The sequence below is a fragment of the Typopeltis vanoorti genome, chromosome 7 (genome assembly GCF_054136105.1).
Source record: "Typopeltis vanoorti isolate ZY-2024b chromosome 7, IOZ_Tvanoo_1.0, whole genome shotgun sequence".
In the NCBI taxonomy this organism is placed as follows: domain Eukaryota; kingdom Metazoa; phylum Arthropoda; class Arachnida; order Uropygi; family Thelyphonidae; genus Typopeltis; species Typopeltis vanoorti.
In genome coordinates, this window is record NC_143555.1 from 111,031,678 (window position 1) to 111,056,536 (window position 24,859).

General features: G+C 33.9%; 1 protein-coding gene across 2 annotated transcripts in view; it reads left to right on the forward strand.

Moving 5' to 3' along the window:
* Positions 1 to 24,859, forward strand: part of LOC150104966 (uncharacterized) — a 97,644-nt gene extending 72,785 nt beyond the window's left edge. The window contains exon 6 of one of the 2 annotated variants that reach the window (XR_016548559.1): positions 24,791 to 24,859. The gene's annotated coding sequence lies outside the window, so the exon portion shown is untranslated. Of the gene's footprint in view, positions 1 to 6,563; positions 6,649 to 24,790 lie in introns of those variants that run through there. The other variant, XR_016548560.1, reaches the window with a different exon arrangement.

The window sequence follows — 24,859 nt, forward strand, 5'->3', positions numbered from 1 at the left end:
TCCTTTGCCCACAATGCCAATTTATTTAATCTAATAGACAAGCTTAGCTGATGAACATTATCCATAACTTATTTGAATAGTAGTAACAACACCAAACAAACTGTTTTATAAAAAAAAAAGATGTTTATTAACTGGCTTATATTTCACTGGGTTTCAAACCAGCATGTTCAGAGCACAAAGCAGCATGCTATGGTGTACACATGACAATGAGTAAGTGAAACAATTCAAATTGTAATGGACAAAAGATCTCAAGTCCTATTTTGGTACTTTCTAATGTTGTAAAATAAAATTGTGTGTTGGCTTTCTGTAAATGGAAAAAAGATAGTGATCCATCTGATACTATCTTTATCAAGAAAAGGGAAACAGTTATTAGATTCTTTTTCTACTAGGAGTTGACCTTAAGATAACAGACTTTCAAATTTTTGGCAAATTAATGCAACCACACTAGTTCAGGTTAGGAGAATTCTTCATAGTCATGGCCGACTCAAAAAAAATGACTTTCTGATCTGTAATGACTTCTAAATAGCACATTGGTTTTCTTCTATCTAATCCTGTATGAAGGATTATCCAAAGTTTGGTCTGTCAGTACTGACTTGCCATGATAATGGTAACAAATGTATTTTTTATGTTCTCCAAGGCAGATGTTAGCAGATCTTCCTGTCTGTCCATAGTAGGCCAAGTCACAGTCATGTGGAACTTCATACACTTCAGGATGTGCCAAGGGATCAAGTTTAGCCTTAGGAGAGCAGATCACAATTGCTAATTTAACATGTGGTGCAAAGGTTATATTTGATTAGTACTTTGGCTATCTTTTAAGATGTACCTTGGACATAGGGAATAGGAATAGTAATGTTTTGTTCTTGTGTATTAGAGGAGGGAGAAATGATGGTGCTATGTAGTATTTTATCTGTTTTGTAGAAATTGTAGCCATCAACCAAGAAAGTATGATGTAGATATTTAAATTCTGTGGAAAGAGCTGTATCATTAGAACAAATCACTCTGGCTCTGTGTGTAAGTTTTTAAAACAACATATTGTTGGGTTGGATGATGATGTGATTGTTTACACAGATATCTTCCTCTCTCTCTCTCTCTCTCTCTGTGTGTGTGTGTGTGTGTGTGTGTGTGTGTGTGTGTGTGTGTGTGTGTGTGTGTGTGTGTGTGTGTGTGTGTGTGTTGGCTTTCTGTAAATGGAAAAAAGATAGCGATCCATCTGATCACTATCTTTGTCAAGAAAAGTCAAACAGTTATTAGATTCTTTTTCTAGTATGAAGTGAATTTTTTGTGTGTGTGTGTGGGGGGGGAGGGGGTTTGGCTGTTTAGGTAGGTGACAAAAGTATCCAAAGTATCTTGTCCATGGGATCAAATGGCAAAACAACATCAACAAAGCATAACTGTATTTTGATAACAAAATACACAGTTACATACAAGCCCCACATTAGAGGCTTGTAACTGTGTATTTTGTTATCAAATTGTTCCATGGAAAAATTAGATAAGGGGGGGGTATCATTAATCTGTTTGTAGATTTTTCTTCTCCATGTCAAGTAACCTGCATACATTGTCAGTTTGAATAATTCAGAGATATCAGTGGAAATTTAGACTATTAAATTAAATTAAGAGCATCTATTAGTGGTACATTAGTAAATAAAGAAGTGACATCAAAACAAACCTAACCATTATGTCTGAATTTTTGAGGATATGATGTTTACTGATTTGAAATGGGACTGAATTATTTACAAAAGTAGAGGAGTTGCTGATAAGGGATTCAAGAGACTCTATGCTATCAACAATAGGGTGTAGGGGAATATTAGATTTGTGGATTTTAGGTACTCCATAAATGAATATCCCCACAACTGAATATCCCCTCTTAAATCCCCTCTTTCCCTGTATCACTGATACTCAAATTAAAGCGTAGTGGCTCTGATACAAGGTGAGCCCCCCCCCCATATCATATAGCATATGTTATGGAGGGTGGGATTGAGATTGGCTGGTAGAAGAATGATCTGTAGAAATAGAAACACGACAAGGTTATGGTCAGGTTTGCCAAGAGGAGAGAGAGCTAACATCGAGATATTTAGAGAGAGAGAGAAATGGTTAAGAAATAGTATGGTGTTGGGTGAAAATAACTCTTTTAATATTCCATTGTTTTGATCTTCATATTAAGATCATCATCTGGAGTATATACACATACTCAAGCACAAGCTGAGTTTACATACAGTAAGTAAAGAAACAATGAATTTGATCACAGGTTATGTATGACCTGTGATCAAATCTTGGTTACTGGCATGACTTCTAGTAAAAAAAAATTAATTATTTAGAAATTACATCAAGCTAAATTCTATTTATGATAACATGAATAAACATTCTTTCTTACAGATAGTTTTCTTTTAGTAACAATGATGTCCTATTTTGTGTCTAAATAACACAAACGCATACAGTTCACAATTGAGATTGAAAAACAGAACACACTTCCGTTCCTAGATACACTTGTCACATGTCTTCCTTCTGGCAATCTTTCTTTCACTGTTTACCGGAAACTGACACATATACTGGCCAATATATACACATAAACTACCACCACCTAACACAAAAACTAGGTGTCATTAATACTCTAAAAAACAGAGCTTTGAAGATAATAAATATACTAAATATACTAAATTGGTGATATGGATAGGAGAATGGCTCAGGGAGAGATACCATAAGGTGGTGTATGGAGGAGCCGAGTCCAGAATGAGGCAGGTGACCAGTGGTGTGCTTGGGCCATTGTTGTTTAATTTGTATATAAATGATATAGGAAATGGCTTAAAGGGAGATATTCAGTTGTTTGCTGATGATGCAAAGTTGGGTAGTGCAATAAAAAATCAAGCTGATGTTGAAAGTTTGCAGAATGATTTAAATAAGCTGGTAAAATGGGCAAAAGATAATGGATGTAAGTTCAATGTGGAAAAGTGTAAAGTCATGCATTTTGGGATTAAAAGATTACCAACTGTGTACTACATTGATGGAAAGGTACTCCAAGAGATTGATGAAGCTAGGGACTTAAGAGTGTTGGTAGATAGGGAGATGAAGTTCAGAGGACACATTGCTAAGGTGTCCAAGATTACACATAGGATTACTTGGTTGTTGAGGAACACACTGATATCCAGAGATAAAGAGGTTATTATTCCCCTTTATAAAGCATTGATACTTCCACATTTGGAGTACTGTGCTCAGGTCTGGTCACCTGGATTCCTTGGAGATGAGGAGGCTGTGGAGAAGAGTGACCAAGTTGGTGAGTGATGTAAAAAATGCTCCCTACATTGATAGATTGAGAGCTTGTGGATTGCAGAGATTGGTTGATAGGCGAAGAAGAGGGGATATGATAGAAACATTTAAATTACTGAAAGGTTTTGATAGGATTGATGAAGGGGAAATGTTTCAGCTGTGTGATAGTGATGGAAGAACAAGAGGTCATCCCTGGAAATTAAAGAAGAGTGTGGTTAACAAAGGTGTTAGAACAAGGTTTTTTGCCTGCAGGGTGGTGAATGAGTGGAATTCATTGCCTGACTTAGTTGTGAGCTCTTCGTCTGTAAATGAATTCAAGAAGAGATATGACAGATATTGTTTTGCTAGTTTGGGTCTCCTGCAATGAGTCTACTGACTCCATGGAGATACCCGTAATAATAATAATACTGGCCAATATATACACATCAACTACCACCACCCAACACAAAAACTAGGTGTCATTAATACTCTAAAAAACAGGGCTCTGAAGATCTGCTCCAATAAACATGCACTGAAAGACGAATTTAAAGTTATCAGCAATACTTTTCAAAAAAATGGGTATAGCCAAAACACTATTAACAAAATTCTCTACAAGACCTCAATTAAAAACAAAGACAAACTAGACTACAATAAAACTATAACCATTCCTTACATTAAAGGGACATCAGATGAAATAAACAGAATACTACAAAAATACAACCTCAAAGCCACCTTTAAACTTCCTGCAAAATTAAAAAGCTTACTCAACTCATCCAAAGACCCACTCCCTCTGCTGGCCTACCTTGGAGTATACCATATTTATTGCACTTGTAACATACCATATCTAGGGAAAACAGAATGCACAATTCCTATCAGACAAAAAGAACATAAACGACACATTAAATATAATAATAATGGTGAAGCTAGCCTTTCTGATCATGCCCTTGAACACCTTGCATAGAATTGACTGGAAAAGCACTAGTTGTTAACATCACACCAAAACATGGTATTAATGCAAATTTAAGGAAGCATGTGAGATTATTATCAACCACCTCAATCTGAACAATAATGATAGTCTAAAAATCCTAAACATATGGAAGGCACATATTCGACCCACGGAACCTTCCTCTCTAAGAGCAACTATAAACAGGACCGTAGAAAATCCAGGATCCTAAATCAAAAATAACAGTTGTAATGCTAAAAATAAGACATCGTTGTTACTAAAAGAAAACTATCTGTAAGAAAGAATGTTTATTCATATTATCATAAACAGAATTTAGCTTGATGTAATTTCTAAATAATTATTATTTTTTGTTTTTTTTCACTAGTGGTCATGCCAGTAGAATAACCTGTGATCAAATTCATTGTTTCTTTACTCTTCTTCTTTGAGTGCCATCTCCTATCGGAGGTCAGCGACCACCTTGGCTAATTTTGAGCGATCCTTAGCCACTCTAAGGATCGCTCAAAGCTCGTGCCAGTCTGATGTCTGCCAGCCAAGATTTTCTTTGTCTTCCTTGTTCTCTTCTTCCAATTATCTTCCCCTTTATAAGCAATTGAAGTATTTTATATTTTTCATTACAAAGTAGGTGATCAAGATATGTAGTTTTCCTTCTTTTTATGGTATCTAAAGGTTCACGTGATTTTCCCATTTGTTCCAGTACTTCCAGATTGGACGTTTTTGCTGTCCATGGGATTTTTAACATTTGTTCGTATAACCACATCTCAAAGGCTTCAAGTTTTTTTATTGATGTTGTCTTCAAGGTTCAAATTTCTGCACCGTACAGTAGTATAGACCATACATAGCATTTAACCATGCGTGCTCTAAGTTTAAGTTGCGATTACACAGTGTTGATTTCATCAGGAAAAAATTTTTTCTTGCCATTTTAATTCTGACTTTTATTTCCATTTCTGGTTTGCATTCTTCATTTAATGAGCATCCGAGATATTTAAACTTTGTCACTCTTTCTATTCGTTTTTCCCATTTAAAGAAAGTGATGAATTAAGAATTGGTTTCTTGCTTATGACCATGAATTGTTTTGGTGATATTTATTTTTAATTCCATTTTTTCACTCTCTTCATTCACTAGTTCCAGAAGATTTTGAAGATCCTGAGTATTGTCAGCCAGGATACCTGTGTCATCAGCATATTGGATGTTACTGACGATTTCCCCATTTACATTAATCCCTTCCTCTCTTCTTTTTAAGATTTTTTGAAATGTGGCTTCTGAGTATATGTTAAAAAGAAGAGGTGACAGCACACATATCCTTGCCTTACTCCTCGTTTGATGTTAATGGGGGTCTGTAATAATGTCATCAACTTGAACAGATGCCTTTTGGTTCTAATATAAGTTTTGAATGATCCTGATATCTTTACCATCTAATCCAATTCTCTTGAATAGTGCAATCATTTTAGCATATTGGACTTTATCAAATGCTTTCTCGAAGTCGATGAAGCAAATGAATATTTCCTTGTTTTGATCAATACTTTTTTGGAATAAGATTTGAGAGCAGAAAAGAGCCTCTCTTGTTCCCAAACCATTTCTAAAGCCAAACTGGGTATCACTGACGGTGTCTTCACATTTTCTGTATATTCTTTTTTGAATTATTTTCAGGAACATTTTGAGAACATGACTCATTAGGCTGATCATTCTATAGTTATTACAAGTTTTTGCATTTGCTTTTTTAGGTAGCATGATGAAGGTCGACTGTAACCAGTCTTGTGGGAATATGCCTGTATCGTAGACCTTATTAAATAGCTTTACTAATATAGCAATGTTGTCACCTTCTAATAACTTTACTATTTTTTTTTATATACTCCAGATGATGGTGATCTTAATATGAAGATTGAAACGTCAGGATATTAAAAGAGTTATTTTAATGCGGTTGTAAAGTCCATAATTTCTAAAATGAATGCTTTGAAAGAAAATTCAAAGAAGCTTGTAAGATCCTGATTTATCATCTCAATCTCAGAAGAAGGATTAGCAATTCCAAGAGTGTGGAAGACCCATCTGCAAGTATATAGCATTTATATAAGAACATCATAAAACAAGAGGCATACCCCCCCCCCCCCCACACACACACACAAGAAAACAGGATCACAGGGCAGAACCTAAAGATTAACAGGACTGTAAAGTAGCAATTGATATAGTTCAAATTAAAAATTTTTAAATAATTTTTATTTTATTATATTATTTATTATTATTAATATATATTAAAATATAATAAATTTTTGTATAATATATTAAATAGATTAAAATTATTTTTAAGGTTTTAATTAATTTTTTTAATTTTAAATTTTACTCTTCCCCTCTTTCTCTTACTCAGCAATCATCATCTATAGCTTACATATGTATTCCTGATGACCTTGATAAAGAGTTCAAAACATTAGTACTATTTTTCTTAATATAGGTAATTGCTCTAACATGTGTTTATGTCTTTATAAATTTTACAGAATGAATGCTGACCACCATGTAACCCTGATAGGGAGATCATTGTAACTTAATTTATAGCCCAAATACAGTAATTAAAATGTGTTCACTTGTTTGATGGTTTTATTGTCCATTACTATTTTATTAATGGACAATAAAACCATCAGATGGGCATTTTTCCTTTGAAATGCCATAGTTTTAGTTTTGTCTTGAGAGATTGCATATGTTATTTTATTATTAAATTCAGTTTATAGACAGTTTTTTGCAGATTGCCTTCAGTTGTTCCAAATATTACTTATCATCTGCAAAGAGGAAGGTATCTAGGATAAAATGTTCTATTTGAATGCCTTCTTTGTTGGTTAACCTATTATTCTTGACAAACTCAAATTGCAGCTATGAGAAACACTCCTCATAGCTACAATTTGAGGTATAATAGCTCAGTATAATACTGAGCAACCTTTGCTCAGTATTATACTGTACATGATTCTTCTATGCCTATGTGAAATCTAACATTGCTTGTCAGTGAATGTCAGAAGCAGAATCTTCTGCATTTCACTTCCAACAGATTAATATTCTCTTTCCCCATTCAGTAAGATTTATCTACTATGTTTATTGTTTTCCAAATCCTGAAAACCCTGACCTCTACATATTATCCCTGAAGCTTGACACTTTCTGCTGTTCAGCTCTTGAAATCAGGGCCCGATTTAAGGTCATTACTATTATTATTACGTAATATCTCCAAGGGCTCGTCAAGGGGGGGGGCACCTACTTTGCCTCTCAGTCTCCACCAACTACAACAAACCATAACTACCATTATCGTCTACATCAACGCCATCTACCACTCACCACTGGTATTTACACAGACAATCACAAAAATCCATGCCCATGGCAGGATTTGAATCCACAGCCTTTTAGCTGGAGAACAGATACACTAACCACTCAGCCAACCGGGCTGGCAAGTTATAACTTGGTCGTCATCTTGACCACCAAGTTATAACTTTTAAGAAGAGGCATCTCTACTGAGTAAATTTTAGGAAGTTGTCTTCCTAGGTGGCTAAATATCCACAACTCCAAGTGGTTTCCCATTTCCAGATGATGGGATACAGAAGTATTTGCTATAAGCAGCAACCTAAATGCAAATCGTAAATCTACTAAACTGAATGCCTAATAACCTTCTCTCCACTCTTTCAATATCCTTAATCTTTTGTTAGCCAGTTATCCTTCCTTGTATACCACAGGGGTTGCTCTTCAGTAACTCAGACCATAATCTTGTGTGAGTTTGCAGTTTCTCAGAATGTTCCCCCCCCCCCACACACACTTCTAGTTACTCCCGGCCTCCTCCTTTGGGACAACCTTTGAAACTTCTGTGCTTCTTTTCCATAGTTATACTTAGTCGTACACCCCCTCTGATCCAAACACCTACTACAAGCAAGACACAAAAAGTATCACCAGTGTGAAGGCCTTCATTCTTGCCTACTTTCCAAGCTATGATTCTACAACAGGTGTATCAAGGTAATAATTCAGCATGACACAGGTGGCTTGCAAGAACTCCAGCTTCATACTCAGTCTATGCCGAAGCATATAGTACATGCAAAATGCTATAACAAATCGAAATGTAACTTTGTAAGTAAGGGTCAGTAGTAAAAAAACTCAGTTCCTGTGCAAATGCAGTCTCTTGCAGTGATCATCAGATGCAACTTCTGCTTACCTGTGCTTCTACCTTTTTTTCCTCATCCACATGATTGAGAAAAAGGTCTCATCCAATGTTACAGCACCTAAAGATAAAGCTGACTTTCTGGATCACTCTCTCCTCCTCCATAGATGTCCAAAAGTGTTAAATAAAGAATATTTAAATACATTAGATACTATAAATTCTTTCAGTATTACTGATACCATCTCTCAAATTGTATTCAAAAACTATGCTCCAAAATTAACAACTATATTACATTCTCTCCACAACCCATTATACTCAACTGACTCCTATATCACTATGGGAAGGAAACATGCCATCTGTTCCAAAAAAAAAAAAAAGGAAGATAAAAATACCATCAAACTACTGATTGCTCTTACCTCAATCCTTTCCAAAATAATAGTCATCAACAGTCAACTTTGCTCCTACCTAGAGACTCATCAATTAATGATCACCAGTTTGATTTCTGCCACTCTATATCCACAGTAGATCTTTTAGCTCACATCACCTACTACTAAACTGGTGCCATGGAAAAGTTTGTGGAAAAACATGCTTTTGCTCTTGAAGTTTGCTAGAGCATTTGAACATGGAATCGGGGCTTATTCAGTAACATGTAATCCTTCAGTCTTCCTTCCATCCTGTGTAATTGGGTAGCTGACTTTGTTTTTAGTTGTTCATTGTGTGTCATAGTGGATGTTTCCTCTCTTCAAATTTCTTCACCAATGCAGGAGTATCTCAGAGCTGTTTTCTATTGCCTACCCTCCTTCTATATATAAATGACTTACCCTCAATCACCAATAATTCTATCTGCATCTTTGCTGATGATAGTATACTTATTCATCCTTCTCAGTCAACAAACTAGTTATATAGTACACCAGCATCCCGAGTTTCAAAATTATCTGCCACCAATCATGGTATTGGAGATCAATAATCATTGATCTCCAATACCATCCTTCAGTGAGGCAAGGATAACCTGATCAGTTTCATTGCTACCAAAGCACAGTTTTGCCTTTCCCCACCTCATAAAAGGGATCTCATCTCACCTATCCTTATCCTTGATAATACATAAATCACCAAACAGAATCAGATTCTCTCCCCCCCCCCCCACCTCTTTGGACTGACATTTACCTCCAGACTTTTCTGGCATAAAGACATCATACATCAGTAACTTCTTCAACTTCTAAAAATTAGGCATTCTTTTCTGCTCAAGATGCTATTTGTCAGTCATCCAGCTACAAATCCTTAGAATACTGCTGACATGCTTAAGGTAGTGCATCTAAAACTCTTGATGCTATCCAGAAAAGAGCAATTTGGCTGATAGATGAATTTTCTCTCAATGATTCACATTTCTCACTATCTCACAAATGCATTGTTTCAGTTTTTGTCTTTCCTACATTATTCCATGGACTGTCCCACTTCACTGGCATTCATCATTCTTCAGTTTTTCACTGGGTCTCTTAATAACTTTTTCAACTAGAGATGCACCAAACCTGCTTTTCCTTTGTTATTCCATCTTTCTCTGGCTCTTGGAACAGCCTTCCTCATGAGGTGTTCCCAACAACTACACTCTTCAAGAAAAATGTGAGTAGGTTAATCCTTTCCCAACCGTCACTTTCTCCCTGTTTAATGTTGTGATAGTTTCTTTAACTTCTTGTGAATGGGATTGATATAAAAAGTTTAAAAATTTTTTATCAGTGAAAAAAATATAGGCAGGACTCTGAGAAACAGCTCCATTCTCAACTGAAAACCTATAGAAATTGACATAGAAATAATACAATAGTGACCCAGTAAATATTTAGAACACTACAAGTGATAATAGCAGATAGTAAAAGATACTACATATAAAAAAATACTACAATTACTGTTCAAGTGGTAAATACAAATAGATAGGAATAAAGAACAGAAAATGGAAGTAGACTAGAAGGAACCATACAGTGTGTGTGTGTAATCAAGGGCCATAACGGTTACTATAAAAATACAAATGCAGGTGATACAGTCACTTCAGAATTAAATTAACTGTATCCATGAGGGTACACACAACATACAGATTATAATTGAGACATAATATATAACATTTAGAATAATTAAAGTAATATACATTTAAAATAAAAGTCAACATCATTTAGTCCCATGAGGTAGTCTCGCGATCTTTTTCTAGCATATTCTGATGGTACAGACTTTATTTCATGAGGTAATTTATTGTGGCTGCTTGTTGCTGAGTCCTCAAAGAATTTGTGAAAAATTTATTTGTTTGTCTTGGAGGAGAGTATTTTTTACAATCACAGCTCACATCAAAAGCATGCAGGTTGAAATTGACTTCATGAAAAATGTGGTTTAATACATCTAGAAAATGTGAAATTAGTTCTGTATTTTTTACAAGGGAATAAGGATAGGTTTAATACAACTAGAAAGCAACCAATTAGCTGAATATTATTATTATTATTATATGGGCATCTCCATGGAGTCCAAAGACTCATCGCAGGAGACCCAATCTATCATACCTCTTCTTGAATCCATTAACAGACAAGGCACTTGCAACTGACTCTGGCAACCCATTTCACTCATTTACAACTCTCCAAGCAAAGAACTAGTCCTCACATCCTTACTAACACCTTTATTCAACTTTCAGTGATGAATCCTTGTTCTGGTCCCTCTAGCCAAGTGCTGAAACATTTCCCCTGCATCAATCCTATAAAACCCTAAAAGGGTTTTATAGGATTGATGGCGAGCCAAACGCTCACCATCCCCCTCAGAAGATTGGAATAATCAAAACTTTATTACAACATACTCACATTATATGCTCTACCATAATAACAGCAAGAACTTTTAAACACCAAATGATATCTGAAACTCAATGACTTCTCAGAGCAGACTATACAATGTCTTTTTGATTTCTATGTTCCTAGATCAAATAACAAGGAAACAGTTCGTAGAATCCTTGTTCCATATATTTCTGGCATCTTAGAACCAATTTCTAGAATTTTTAAAAAGTACAATCTAGTAGCTACATTTATGCTATTCAACAAACTATCATCATGGTTCCCATCTAAAGATAAAGTTCTCCTCTTGCTCATCCTGGTATCTACCAAATTCCTTGTGAGTATCATATATTTTGCAAGTATTAAGATTAGTGATCAGAGCTTATTCTACTTTTACCATGAGTTGCCTTGGTCTTGCACTACGTGCGGGGTCAGCTAGACTTGCAACACCTGCAGGCGCAAACTTGACTTGTTTGTCTGTTTGCTTATTTGGGAAATTGAGTAAAAGCAGGTTTAAAATAGCTTGGTATCTTTAACATTTATTATACCCAAGGCAAAATACTTTCTAAAATTATTCCCTGTTTTTAAGTTATGCACTGGAAATAAAAATAATTCAGAATTTTGAAAAAAAAAAAGAAATCTAAACCTAATTTTGAAAATGAAGTTCACTTTTTTTGAATTAAATAACTTTTTTTTCAAGCAAGTATTTCATAATGTTCAGCATACATCCCAATACTGTTCTGGGGTTAAACATGTAAGTAAATTATGATAAATGCTATAATGTTATTTTCTATTTCTAGAAACTGGACTCACCTGTAAAAATTATTACACTAAGTCGTTTGAATTGCATTTTCACCCTTGCTATCAGTTTGTTAGTCAAAGCTTCTATTTATGATGCAAACAAGTTGTAGAGCAATGTTGGCATCCTAAATTAGTTGCAAAGTATGTGATAATAAACAAATATGTTTATTGCCACAGCAAATTTTCTAACTTTTTATCTTTTATCTTTGTGTCAGGATTATTAGTCCTATTAAGTATTTGTTAGCATGTGAGACATTTTTGCAAATTGATAAATTTTTATGTGAATCCTACCACAAAAAGTTGTTAGCCTGTGCATTGGTACTTCTGGGTGAGCTGGAAACCAAACATGGTATATATATTTTTAAAACTACTTCAGACATCCAATAACAGGTTTGGTTTCATGTTTGGGTTATGGAATTCCACTGTGGCCAGTATTTTAAGGAATAACAATATACTGTATATGTAACTGGTAATTAGCTTACAGAATTAACAACGCATGTAAAGGATATTAATTAAAGGCAACTTTAATGAATAACTTCAATATTTCAGCAACGTCATGTTGCCATCTTCAGGAACATAAAAATATGGTATGTGCATGCAGGCACTAACAAAAGCAAATGAGGAAGAAGGCAAGAAACTAATATTGTTCCTAAAGTCCTAATGGTGTCCTCTGGCGGGCTAATTAGGTTGTCTTGGCCATTGGGGCTGAAGTTCTCATAATGTAAGTCTCCCAAATTTGGGGTAGTTTCATGCACCCAAATTTGTTGAGGTTTGGAACGTTTTTAGAGCTGCTGATGATTCTTTGAATAATCTTTTGTACTTAAACTTGCTGTGGTGTATTATTTTAGTTTTCTTCCAACGAATTATATGGTGGGTATCTAAGGCATGGTCTGCCAGCCCAGAGTGGCTGTACTGGTGAAACTGGATGTAGTCTTTGCATTCTGAAATCCTGATATTTGCTGTCCTGCCTGTTTGGCCAAAGTAGGACAATTTGCAGCTATAAGGGACCTGGTATACACCAGGTAAGTCTAGGGGAAGTGGTTGCTCTTTGATAGAGCAGATAAGGGGGATGCCAACTTTTTATATGGTCTATAACAAGAAGTCAGGTCATATTTTTTGAGGAAATTGGTTATGTTCTCAGAGGTACCCTGGATGTAGGGGATGGTGATAGATTTGGTGTAATCTTTATTGTGGAGGGGGGGTTGTGGTTTACTGGTTTTAGTATTTTTTGGGGGTTATAGCCATTGGCTAAGAAAGTGCTGAAGATGTGGTTTAGTTCAGTGGTTAGGGCATCGTCATCCGAACAGATTAATTTTGCCCTGTTATATAGTGTTTTTATAACCCCGTATTGTTGTGAGGGTGGGGGGGGGGGAGGATTGCTGGTGAATGTATCTGCCTGTAGGGTGGTTTTTCTGTAAACAGAGAAAACCAAAGATCCATCAAGCTGGCGAGTGATTAAAGTGTCTAGGAAGGGGAGGGTGTTGTTTTCCTCTTTTTCTAAGGTGAACTTGACTCTGGGGTGTTGGTTGTTTAAGTGTGTTATGAAGGAGTGGAATATATCTGAGCCATGTGGCCAAAAATAGTGAACACATCATCCACATATCAAAGCCAAATAGTGGATTTTTGTGGGGCGGAGTTTAAGGCTTTTTCTTGAAAGGTCTCTATAAAGAAATTGGCAAAGGGTGAAAAAAATGGTGAACCTATGGATGTCCCCTCTATCCGTTTGTAGAATTTTCCTTGCCAAACGAAATAGCCCGAGTTTATTGTGAACTGAAATAGGGCTGAGATATCGGGAGGAAACTTGGCTTGGATGAGCTCTAGGGTTTCTTTGAGTGGGACTTAGTGAATAGAAAGGAGACGTCACACTGACCATTATGTCAGTGTGTTGGAGTGAGAGGTTTTCTATACTGGCTTTAAAGTGGGCTGAGTTTTTTTATGTGTGATGATGTGTTGCCAGTATAGTGTGTGAGCATTTTGGCTAAATGTTTGGCTAATTTATATGTAGGGGAATCAATGCCATCCACTATGGGACGTAATGGCACATTTTGTTTATGTATTTTTGGTACTCCATATAATCGGGGTGGGCTAAAGTTATGAGGTTTTAGTTTGTTAGTGACTTCCACAGGCTAAGAAGTGACTTCCTTAAGGAGTCTGTGGAGCTGGTAGGATTATATTCACGGCAGGCGGAAGCAGGCATGCAGGCGCTGCAACGATGGAGGTGCTGTCACCAGGGAATGGTTCATAAGCTAATTTTTAAGAAACAAAATTTTTATCATAAAACAAAAAATTTTTAGAATGATCAATATTAAAATAAATAAGGCCGGATATACCAAATAAAAATTTAAAAAAAAGTATATTGCCGCCTCTTTGATCAGCCGGCTGTTTACAATTTTGCAGCTAGAGCAGGCTAAATGCTTGCCTGCAGAATGTTGTGTGTACTGCAATCTATCAAAAGTGAAACGGTGAACGATTTTTATGTGCATAAACGAATTTTCGTACAAAACATTTGTTGCTAATTAACCAGTCATATGGTACGCATCTCAGTATGCTACTGACAGTAGCGCAGTGCCGACTATTATTTCATCTGTGTCGTGTTATGTAATAATTTCTTGTGGGTATAAAATAGAAATGGAATTAAAAATTTAAAAAAAAGTTATTCGGTGCACAAAATAGTAAGCATCATGCTGCAAAAGAATCAGATATTAAGAAACAAACTGGGGCTCTTAATAAATTTGTTAAAATATTAAAATATTCTGATGCAGATTGTAACCAACTCGATACATCAGAAATCAGAGTTGAAGAACCATGCACATCATCCAGTTTGCATGAAAGTACTATTGCAACTATTGAACAAGATAATTAAACATGATTTAAGTGAAAAATAGTTACGATTTAGTCAACTACAACAAGATTTAGTTGTAGTTGACCAAGAAACTAACACATTGTTAGTGTCTGTAAATTTAGAAGATCCAGGTGAATGGGGAAATATTGATGAAAAATTACTAGTCGTTTTAATTGAATTGGGCCTGTTCAAAATAAAAATATATATCCCAGAGATACATATGGTCGTAAATTTGGCGACACGTATTATAATAGAAAAATGGAAAAAGGAAGTTCATGCCAAGAACATGGCTCATTTATTCCGAAACTTTAAATTCTGTTTTTTGCTTTTGTTGCAAACTTGTCACACCTACTGAGTCCTGTAGGAGGTTATAACGATTGGAGAAATGTAAGTACAACTTTACATAGACATGAGACTAGTGTAACTCACATGAAAAAGTTCTTAAAATGGAAGGAACTTGATAAAAATTAAAACAAAAAAACTACTAATATTGATTTCCAGACTCAAAGCATGTATGAAATGGAAAAGAAACATTGGACGAATGTTTTAGTAGAATGCTTGATTGAAATTATAAAATTCCTTGGTAGTCGAAATTTAGCTTTTTGTGGATCATCTAATAATTATATGAAAGGAATAACGGCAATTTTTAAAAATTAGTCGAACTGTTTGCTACGTTTAATCCCATTATGGAAAATCATGTTGAAAGGGCCCTACAATGAAACAATAGGGTACACTATTTGAGTAAAGACAGTCAAAATGAAATATTGGAAACTTTAAGTAACGCAATCAGGGATACAAGTTTATTATCAATTCGAAAATCTAAATATTATTCAATAATTTTAGATTGCACACCTGATGCAAGTAAAACAGAACAAATGACCATTATTATTCGTTTTGTTTCCTGTGACAATGGAATTGTCAAGATCAGAGAATACTTTTTAGGTTTTGCAGATATATCAGATTCCCAGGATGTGGTTTATGTGCAACAATAATGGAACAACTGGAAAAATGGAACATTCCCATTGAAGACATGCGAGATCAAGGGTATGACAATGGGGCAAATATGAAAGGGAAAAAATATGGGCTCCAAAATTTGCTTTTGAACAAAAATCATCGAGCTTTTTACTTGCCATGTGCTGCTCATACTCTAAATTTAATCATTAACAATGCAGCCAAAGTGAATGCAGATACAAATAGTTTCTTTGCAATTATTCAAGAAATATAAAATTTCATTTCATTCTCTTACAAACGTTGGGCAATCCTTTTAAAGTTCGTAAAAAATTAACACTGAAACAGCCATCAGAAACGATCGGAAAGTAAAATCAATGCAATCCGCCCTCTGCGATATCAGTTAGGAGAAATTTATGATGCACTTTTTGAAATTTAAATAATGAAAATTTTAATAAAGAAACTCAGCATGAAGTACAAACATTATGTGCTAAAATAAAGGACCACAAATTTATTTGCTCTTATAACTTGGCATGATTTACTTAACAGAATAAACCCTGTGAGTAAAATGCTCACAAAAATATGAACATTACACATGCTTTAGAATGTATCGAATCGATATCTATAGAATCGATCAGATGCAAATTTTTAAGAAGTTCTAAAAACGGCAAAATAACTGAGTGAAGAGGTGGATGGAGAACAAGAATTTAAAACTGGTACGGAAGTTCAAAGACGAAAGAAGACATGACAATTGGACTACGAGCATCTTGACGAAACTCCACAATCGCCAGAAGATAAATTTAGAGTGAATGTGTTTTATACGCTTCTAGACGTTGCAATGTGTTCGTTAATAGAACATTTTGAACAACTAAAAACATATTATGATAATTTCAATTTCTTGTATAGATTACTACAAATTAATAACGAAGATTTACGAAAAAATTGTGACGATTTAGAGATTCTCTTGAAGGACGGCGACAATAAAGACGTAAATGCAATAGAACTATATGACAAATTATCTGCTTTCCGGGATATTTTTCGGAAGGATAATTTAAATATTCAAAACCCTTTCGATATTCTTAATTTTATTGTGTCCAATAATTTATCTTGCCCTAACTTTTCAATTGCTTTAAAAATACTATGAACCTTAACTGTTAGTGTAGCGAGCAGTGAACGTTCCTTTTCCAAGTTGAAAATTGATTAAAATCTACTTAAGAACAAGTATATCACAAAAAAGGCTTATTAGTTTGGCGTTAATACATAAAATGGTCTTAACGTCTAATTCCACACATAAAATGATATATGTGTGGAATTAGATGTTAAGACCATTATTTCTGATTTTGTGAATATGAAATCAAAAACATTAAAATTTAAAAAAAAAAATTTCAAGTATATTTATGTAATTTAATTTATTTTGTTATTCTGTAAAGATGTTATTTTTTGAATACTTATATTAAATGTTCTAATTATTTCTGAATTATTTTCTTATTTTCTCATCTATCTTGAGTTTCTTTTATTTTCCTAAAAGATAGTTCCACTTATAAAAAATTATTAAAAAATTTTTACAAGTTACTAAGAATTTAGTAACTTGTAAAATGCAAGAATTTTTTTAAACTTTAGTTCAAATAAATTTTAACTTTAATTAAAATTCATTTTAATTTTGTTAGCGATTTGGGTCAGTGAGAAGGCTATAATCCCTGTATCATTATATTCAACGATTAAAGTGAAGTGGCTTTATCAAAATTTGCTTTAACTTTTGATAATTTTTTGAATATGTTTGAAGGTTTTTAACGATTATCCTGCCTAGTCAACACCCTTGGTTCGTTACATTTAGCGAACCAATGTGTGGCTGTTCTGTCAAAATTTATTTAAGAAATTTCAAATAATTTACATTTTTATTATCGTAAAAGAATCACAGACTCCTGGATCATTACAGGGGTGCTTAGATAGAAATTGCATGTGGGCGGCAAAGACCCTAGCGCTGGCTCTGATTATATTCAATAGGGAAGTAGGTAGTATGGTCTAGTACTAAAGCATTAAGCTTAACTTTGTAGTCTTTTTGATTGAGCACCACAGTGGTGTTTCCCTTATCTGCTTTGGTGATTACTATTTTTTTGTTTTTCTTCATTTCTAGTAGAGCTACATGTTCGTCTTTGGATAAGTTGGTTTTTGGAGGTTTTGCTTTGATGAGAACACCGGCTACATCCAGTCTGATGTTGGCGATATAGTTAGGAAGGTTGCGAATCCCACGTTCTATTTGGATCATGATTTCCTCGGCAGTTATTCTTTTAGGAGCTAGGGCGAAATTGTGGCCCCGTGAAAGTGCGGTGAGTGCTTCAGGCTTTAAAACTACAGATGAGAGGTTGACTACAGTGTTGAGTGGTAGCTGTGGTAAGGAAGTAGAATTCTTTATCAGGTTTTCGTATTTTTTCAAGTGCCGACTACTTATTTTTTTCAAATTCTTTTCTTGCTGAAGCGCATGACACGTCATAAAGAATCGTCCAAAGATCATGGCCGAGCGTATCTGAAAGCTCTTCCTCCAGCGCCCATAAGGTGTTGTTTTCGTCAGCAAGGAGAACAAGCGGTGCGGTAATTTGTTCTCTTAATAGGGCGAAGCTAGTGCGATTATAAATACGGAGAGCTTTCTGTAAAGTAAAACGGTGCTTAAATTTAATACAATTAGGGATTATCTTGTTATCCCGGCAGCGTTTTAGGAAGGTCAGATGATTTAGTTGTCTCGATATCTTCAACATCATTTTGCTGTATTGACGGGCCTTTCGTGCGATGGAATCTCCGTGGACGATCGTAATTCTAGTAGCAAGGCTTATACGTTGGTCATACATAACTGGTAATTAGCTTACGGAATTACCAACGCATATAAATTAAAGGCAATTTTAATGAATAATTTCAATAAATGTGCCATTACGTCCCATAGTGGATGGCATTGATTTTCCCACACATAAATTAGCCAAACATTTAGCCAAAATGCTCGCACACTATACTGGCAACACACCATCACACAAAAAACTCAGCCCACTTTAAAGCCAGTATAGAAAACCTCTCACTCCAACACACTGATATAATGGTCAGTTTTGTCGTCTCCTCCCTATTCGCTAATGTCCCACTCAAAGAAGTGGGACATTAGCGAATGATATCTCAGCCCTATTTCAGTTCACAATGAACTCAGGCTATTTTGTTTGGCAAGGAAAATTCTATAAACGGATAGAGGGGACATCCATGGGTTCACCATTTTCCCCACCCTTGGCCAATTTCTTTATGGAGACCTTTGAAGAAAAAGCCTTAAACTCCGCCCCACAAAAATCCACTATTTGGCTTCGATATGTGGATGATGTGTTCGCTCTTTTTGGCCACATGGCTCAGATATACTCCACTCCTTCATAACACACTTAAACAACCAACACCCCAGAGTCAAGTTCACCTTAGAAAAAGAGGAAAACAACACCCTCCCCTTCCTAGACACTTTAATCACTCGCCAGCTTGATGGATCTTTGGTTTTCTCTGTTTACAGAAAACCCACCCATACAGGCAGATACATTCACCAGCTATCCCCCCCACTCACAATATGGGGTTATAAAAACACTATATAACAGGGCAAAATTAATCTGTTCAGATTACGATGCCCTAACCACTGAACTAAACCACATCCTCAACACTTTTTTAGCCAATGGCTATAACACCAAAAAAATACTAAAACCAGTAAACCACAACCCCCTCCACAATAAAGATTACACCAAATCTATCACCATCCCCTACATCCAGGGCACCTCTGAGAAAATAACCAATATCCTCAAAAAATATGACCTGACTTCTTGTTATAGACCATATCCGCTCTACCAAAGACCAACCACTTCCCCTAGACCTACCTGGTATATACCAGGTCCCTTGCAGCTGCAAATTGTCCTACTTTGGCCAAACAGGCAGGGCAGTAAATATCACGATTTCAGAACACAGACTACATCCGGTTTCACCAGTACAGCCACTCTGGACTGGCAGACCATGCCTTAGATACCCACCATATAATTCGTTGGAAGAAAACTAAAATAATACACCACAGCAAGTTTAAGTACGAAAGATTATTCAAAGAATCATCAGCAGCTCTAAAAACGTTCCAAACCTCAACAAATTTGGGTGCATGAAACTACCCCAAATTTGGGAGACTTACATTATGAGAACTTCAGCCCAACGGCCAAGACAACCAAATAATTAGCCCGCCATACGGCACCATTAGGACCTTAGGAACAATATTAGTTTCTTGCCTTCTTCCTCATTTGCTTTTGTTAGTGCCTGCAATCACATACCGTATTTTTATGTTCCTGAAGATGGCAACGTGACGCTGAAATATTGAAGTTATTCATTAAAGTTGCCTTTAATTAATATCCTTTATATGCGTTGTTAATTCCAAAAGCTAATTACCAGTTATGTATGATCAACGTATAAGCCTTGCTACTAGAATACTGTATATACATATATATATATATACATATATGTATATACATATATATATATATATATATATATATATATACACACATATATGTATATGTAGAAAGTATTTTACCTTGGGTATAATAAATGTTAAGAATACCAAGCAATTTTTAAACCTGGTTTTACTCCATTTACTCCAAAAGTATGCCACCTTTACCACGAGTTGCCTTGGTCTTACACTACCTGTAGGATCAACTAGACTTGCATCACTTGCAGGCACAAACTTGACTTATTTGTCTGTTTGCTTACTTGGGAAATGGAGTAAAACCAGGTTTAAAAATTGCTTGGTATTCTTAACATATACATATATATATATATATAATATATTTTTTTTTTGGTATATCGGCCAGAAACAAAGCAACTTGGAAACCTCACATGACATGATGATGTTGCCATCCTATCTGAGCAGAGCATGTGGTGAATTTGTCAAATATAAAAAAAAAAAAGTTATTGATATTTTAGATTTATAAATACTTTAATATGTATATTATTTGAAAAACCTTGTATGACATTACTTGTCTGCAGTATTTTTCCTTTAATGTTTTGCACACACTATTTAATAACTTATCATTCTGGGATATGATCTATGATAGAAAATAATAGAAATGATTTAAAAACCCTACCAGGAAAAAAAAAAAAAAAAGAAGCAGAATGCAACATTTTTAAGGGCAACTTAGCATTCCTTTAAAAGGGAAAATGTTTTACTTGTCCTTCATAAAAATAATAAATGAAAAAGGAAAGAAGTATATGAGAAATATAAAAAATATTCTTGTTTTTAAATATGCATTCAAAATAAAAATAATAACTTGAGAATTTTGAATATAGCAAGTGGGTGAACCACCTACTACAAATTATATGTGGAATATGAAAAGAGAAAAAAAAAACACATGATTAATTTCTGTTTTTAAACATATTCCTCAAATGGAAATAAATTCACCAATTTGAAAAACTTACCCAATCAACTTTCCCTATTGCAAATACACTACAACAAATTCCCACTTGAACAGATTCACTCCCATAACAAACTACAAAAATCCTTTTTGAAAAGTTATGATGTTTAAGTCAGGCATATTTTTTTTCATTTTCTATGATTGGATATGTAAGAAGTTAAATGGCTAACTGTTATCTGAAAGAGAATTCACGTAGTTTGATGACAACCATTGGGTGTTATCAAACACCCAATGGTTGTCATTATGTGAAAATTACTTTTAAGTTAAATTTCCACCGATAGGTTCCCCATGGGAAAGTTGTATAGCTGTGAGTACTAGATATATTCTGCAATGTAGTTTATTAGTTTATTATCTTATGAACACTTGTCTCACTTCTTCTCTTTTCCTTTCAAAAAACAAAATTATATATATATATTTTGTCAGAGGATGTTTGCTGTATAACATGATTAGCAAATGAAAATTATATGAAGGGTAAAGTATCATAAGCTATTATGTAGCAATAAAGCGGTCCATTGACTGTTTATGTTTTGTAGATATATTTACAAAATCAGATTATACAAAAAGAAAAAAAATCTGCATTTGATATTACAGACAAAATATGAAGTAAAATTACACTGCCTTTACTATATTTTTAGATTACTTGATTCTTTGTACTTTTAATGTGATGTAAATTCAGCCTTTTATTTGCATACTTATTTACTCTTTTCGAAATGAAATATTTTATATAAAAATTGTTGTTTCAAGTTAACTTTTTAAATTCAGAATTGATGCTTCATAAAGAAAACATCATCCATTTAACATGTTTATAGAATAATATATAAAAACCAGAGCACATCCCAAGTAAAGTAGTTTTTGATTTAAGATATTGACAAAAAAAAAAAAATATATATATATATATATATATATGGATGAGGTACACTAAATAATAAATGCAGAACACAAGTTTTTCAAAACAATCCTGTTTATTTAACAAGGAGAATATTCCTACAATAAAACTTGCTGTAAGAGGCCAACCTACAATACTGTAAGATGACATAATGTACAAGGCAGAATCTAATGTCAAATCTTTGGCAATAATGCATATGATGTAAATGAACATCTTGTTGGTGATAGTGCAATAAATGCCATCTAAAGAATATAAACAGGCTCAAAATTGCATATATTGGTTAATCATTAGAAAGACGAAAGACCTTAATCTTTACTTCTGGCATAGTCAGTGTGAAGCAGTCATGCAAGCAGCAAATACTTTTATAAATGATCTTAAGTTGAGAACGTCAGTTGAGATTAGTTGTGCTAATCTAGATATGAGATCAGAATCAGAAAGATTTGTTCTTAAAACGTGCTATTTTATTATAGCTTGCATGCGCCTTAAGAAAATGATATAGAAAAGTTACTTTGAGCCCAACCTGTTTGCTAATAAAAAAAAAAAAAAAGGATAGCATTAAGGAAGACTTAGCTATAAAATATTTAAATTGTTAAAGATTATCAGTCTCTTTATTTTCCTAAACTGTAATACAACCATATATGAAGCAGTCTGCCATAAATTTAAAATATACTCTTAATGTTTGTATATGCAGATATCAGTTTATATGGAAAATAAATGGGCACAAAGATTAAGTATTTCTAAGAGCGTTAGAATTCTCTTAAACCCCTGAAGCAGCATTATCTTATTCTGTTTTTAATGGCTTTGACAAGTTTCTCCCTCTCTGTTGAATAGCATTTATCTGACAATGACAACAATCATATACATCACCAAACACAGTGATATTTATAATTGTTGCACTTCATTAAGTGATGAAAAAAAAAGTATTAGTTTAATCAGAAAAATTCATGTTATGAGTCAGTGAAATTGGTGATACAACAGACATTTGATTCTTCTCCTAAAATTAGGAAAAACAAGAATGACTTTATCAAAGCCACAGATTATGGCATTAATGTAGAGATTTGAAAATTAACATTTTTCTATGATATACCTTTTGAGATGAATTTAGAAACCACCTTATGAACTGGAGGAATTCTTTGGACTAAGGTTACAACTTATTATAATTATGAGAGTTTATTTGCTAGGTCGCTGATAACCAGGTGAATTTCCATTTTTCCAATCTATAGAAAAATAGTTTGAAAAATGATGGACTGGAGTGCAAATGATGAGACATGATTCTAGTATTATATCAAGAAGATTAAAACTTTCTTCAACAATATCTGTAAAGAAGTTAGCTAAAAGACTTTGCTGTTAGCAGTGGTAAGAATGATGTAGAGAAAAAAATATAAGTTAAATCGAATTTAATGGAGAAGGCAATACTCAATTATTTCACTAATCTGGAAGCCATCTCTTTGAAACAGGAAACAATGACATGTCACTTCCCATCAGCATATTGTTGATTCTTAATATACTTCTAAGGTTGAATAGATAAATTATTTTTTATACAAGTGGAAAATGAAGGAAATGTGGTTCTGGTTATCCTCTCGGGAAGTGCTGAAACATTGCTGCTGCCTTAAGAGTTTAAGAATTCATGTGAAGCTACTATTTGAAAAGAACAAAAAATTTGTATTTTGATATTAAACTGCAATTATTTTAGGCTATGATATCTAAATTTGAATTCACAAAATTCTACATTATAAAGACTAGCTAGCAGCACTTGCTAGTATTAATTGATATGGCTAGCAATTAGATGTTTCGGATACACCGCAGTTTTTATCTGATTTCAGCTGCAGTATAGTTAAAACTGTATCGTGAATGAGATCTTTCCCTTCCATGCTGATATATTATAACATGAAAACATTTTGGTCTCACTTGCTTTTCATGAATTAAGGCAAATTACACTGAAGTCATGATACATATAAAATATTCATTAATACCTACATTTGGCTAGGGAGAAAAAAATACATTTATTTATTTTTTTAAAGTGTGAGCTACCATTACACCAATCACTTAAAGAAATATAGTTTATGATGTGATCATAATAAAAATGTATTTTAGACCATGATAGGTCTCTGGAAGTCAAATCTTTTGAAAGCCCATGAAAATGCATTTTAAATATATTACATATGCCTTATTTAATTAATCATTTACACTGAAGCAATATATATATATATATATTTTTTACTTTCCATATTTTTTTAAAGAGAAGAGAAACTGAACATAAACATTTTAATCTGTGCTAAGAAAAAAAAAAACCTTAACACATTTGGAACATCCAATAATATGTGGACCTCATTAAACAAGGTGATTTAAATATTAGAAAATCTTTTGTTAAACAGATTGAAATATTTAAAATTCAATATTGAATGATTAGCTTATGAGATGATGATGATTAATCTATTTGAATAATGAATTATTTTATTAGAAGATAATTGAAAGGTATATTGGGAAATGTTTCTGCTTCTCACTATCCAAAAATAAAATGAAAAACTGTATATTAATAAACCAGTGAAATAATAATGGGCGACTTCCAGAAAAATGTCTTTGGTAATTATATACATTAATTATAGTAAATGTTTTTTAATTACATTGCAGCCTGAAATGAAAGCTTGAAATCATTTAAAAATAAGCATTAATTCTAAAAAGAATTAACATCTATCTGGACCTTGTGAAGGCTTTATTTTTATTTATTTTTTTTATTTCAGGCACTAAATGACAAAAGGAAACTCTTTGATGATAACTTGATAATGGCATATACAACATAAATAGTTAGA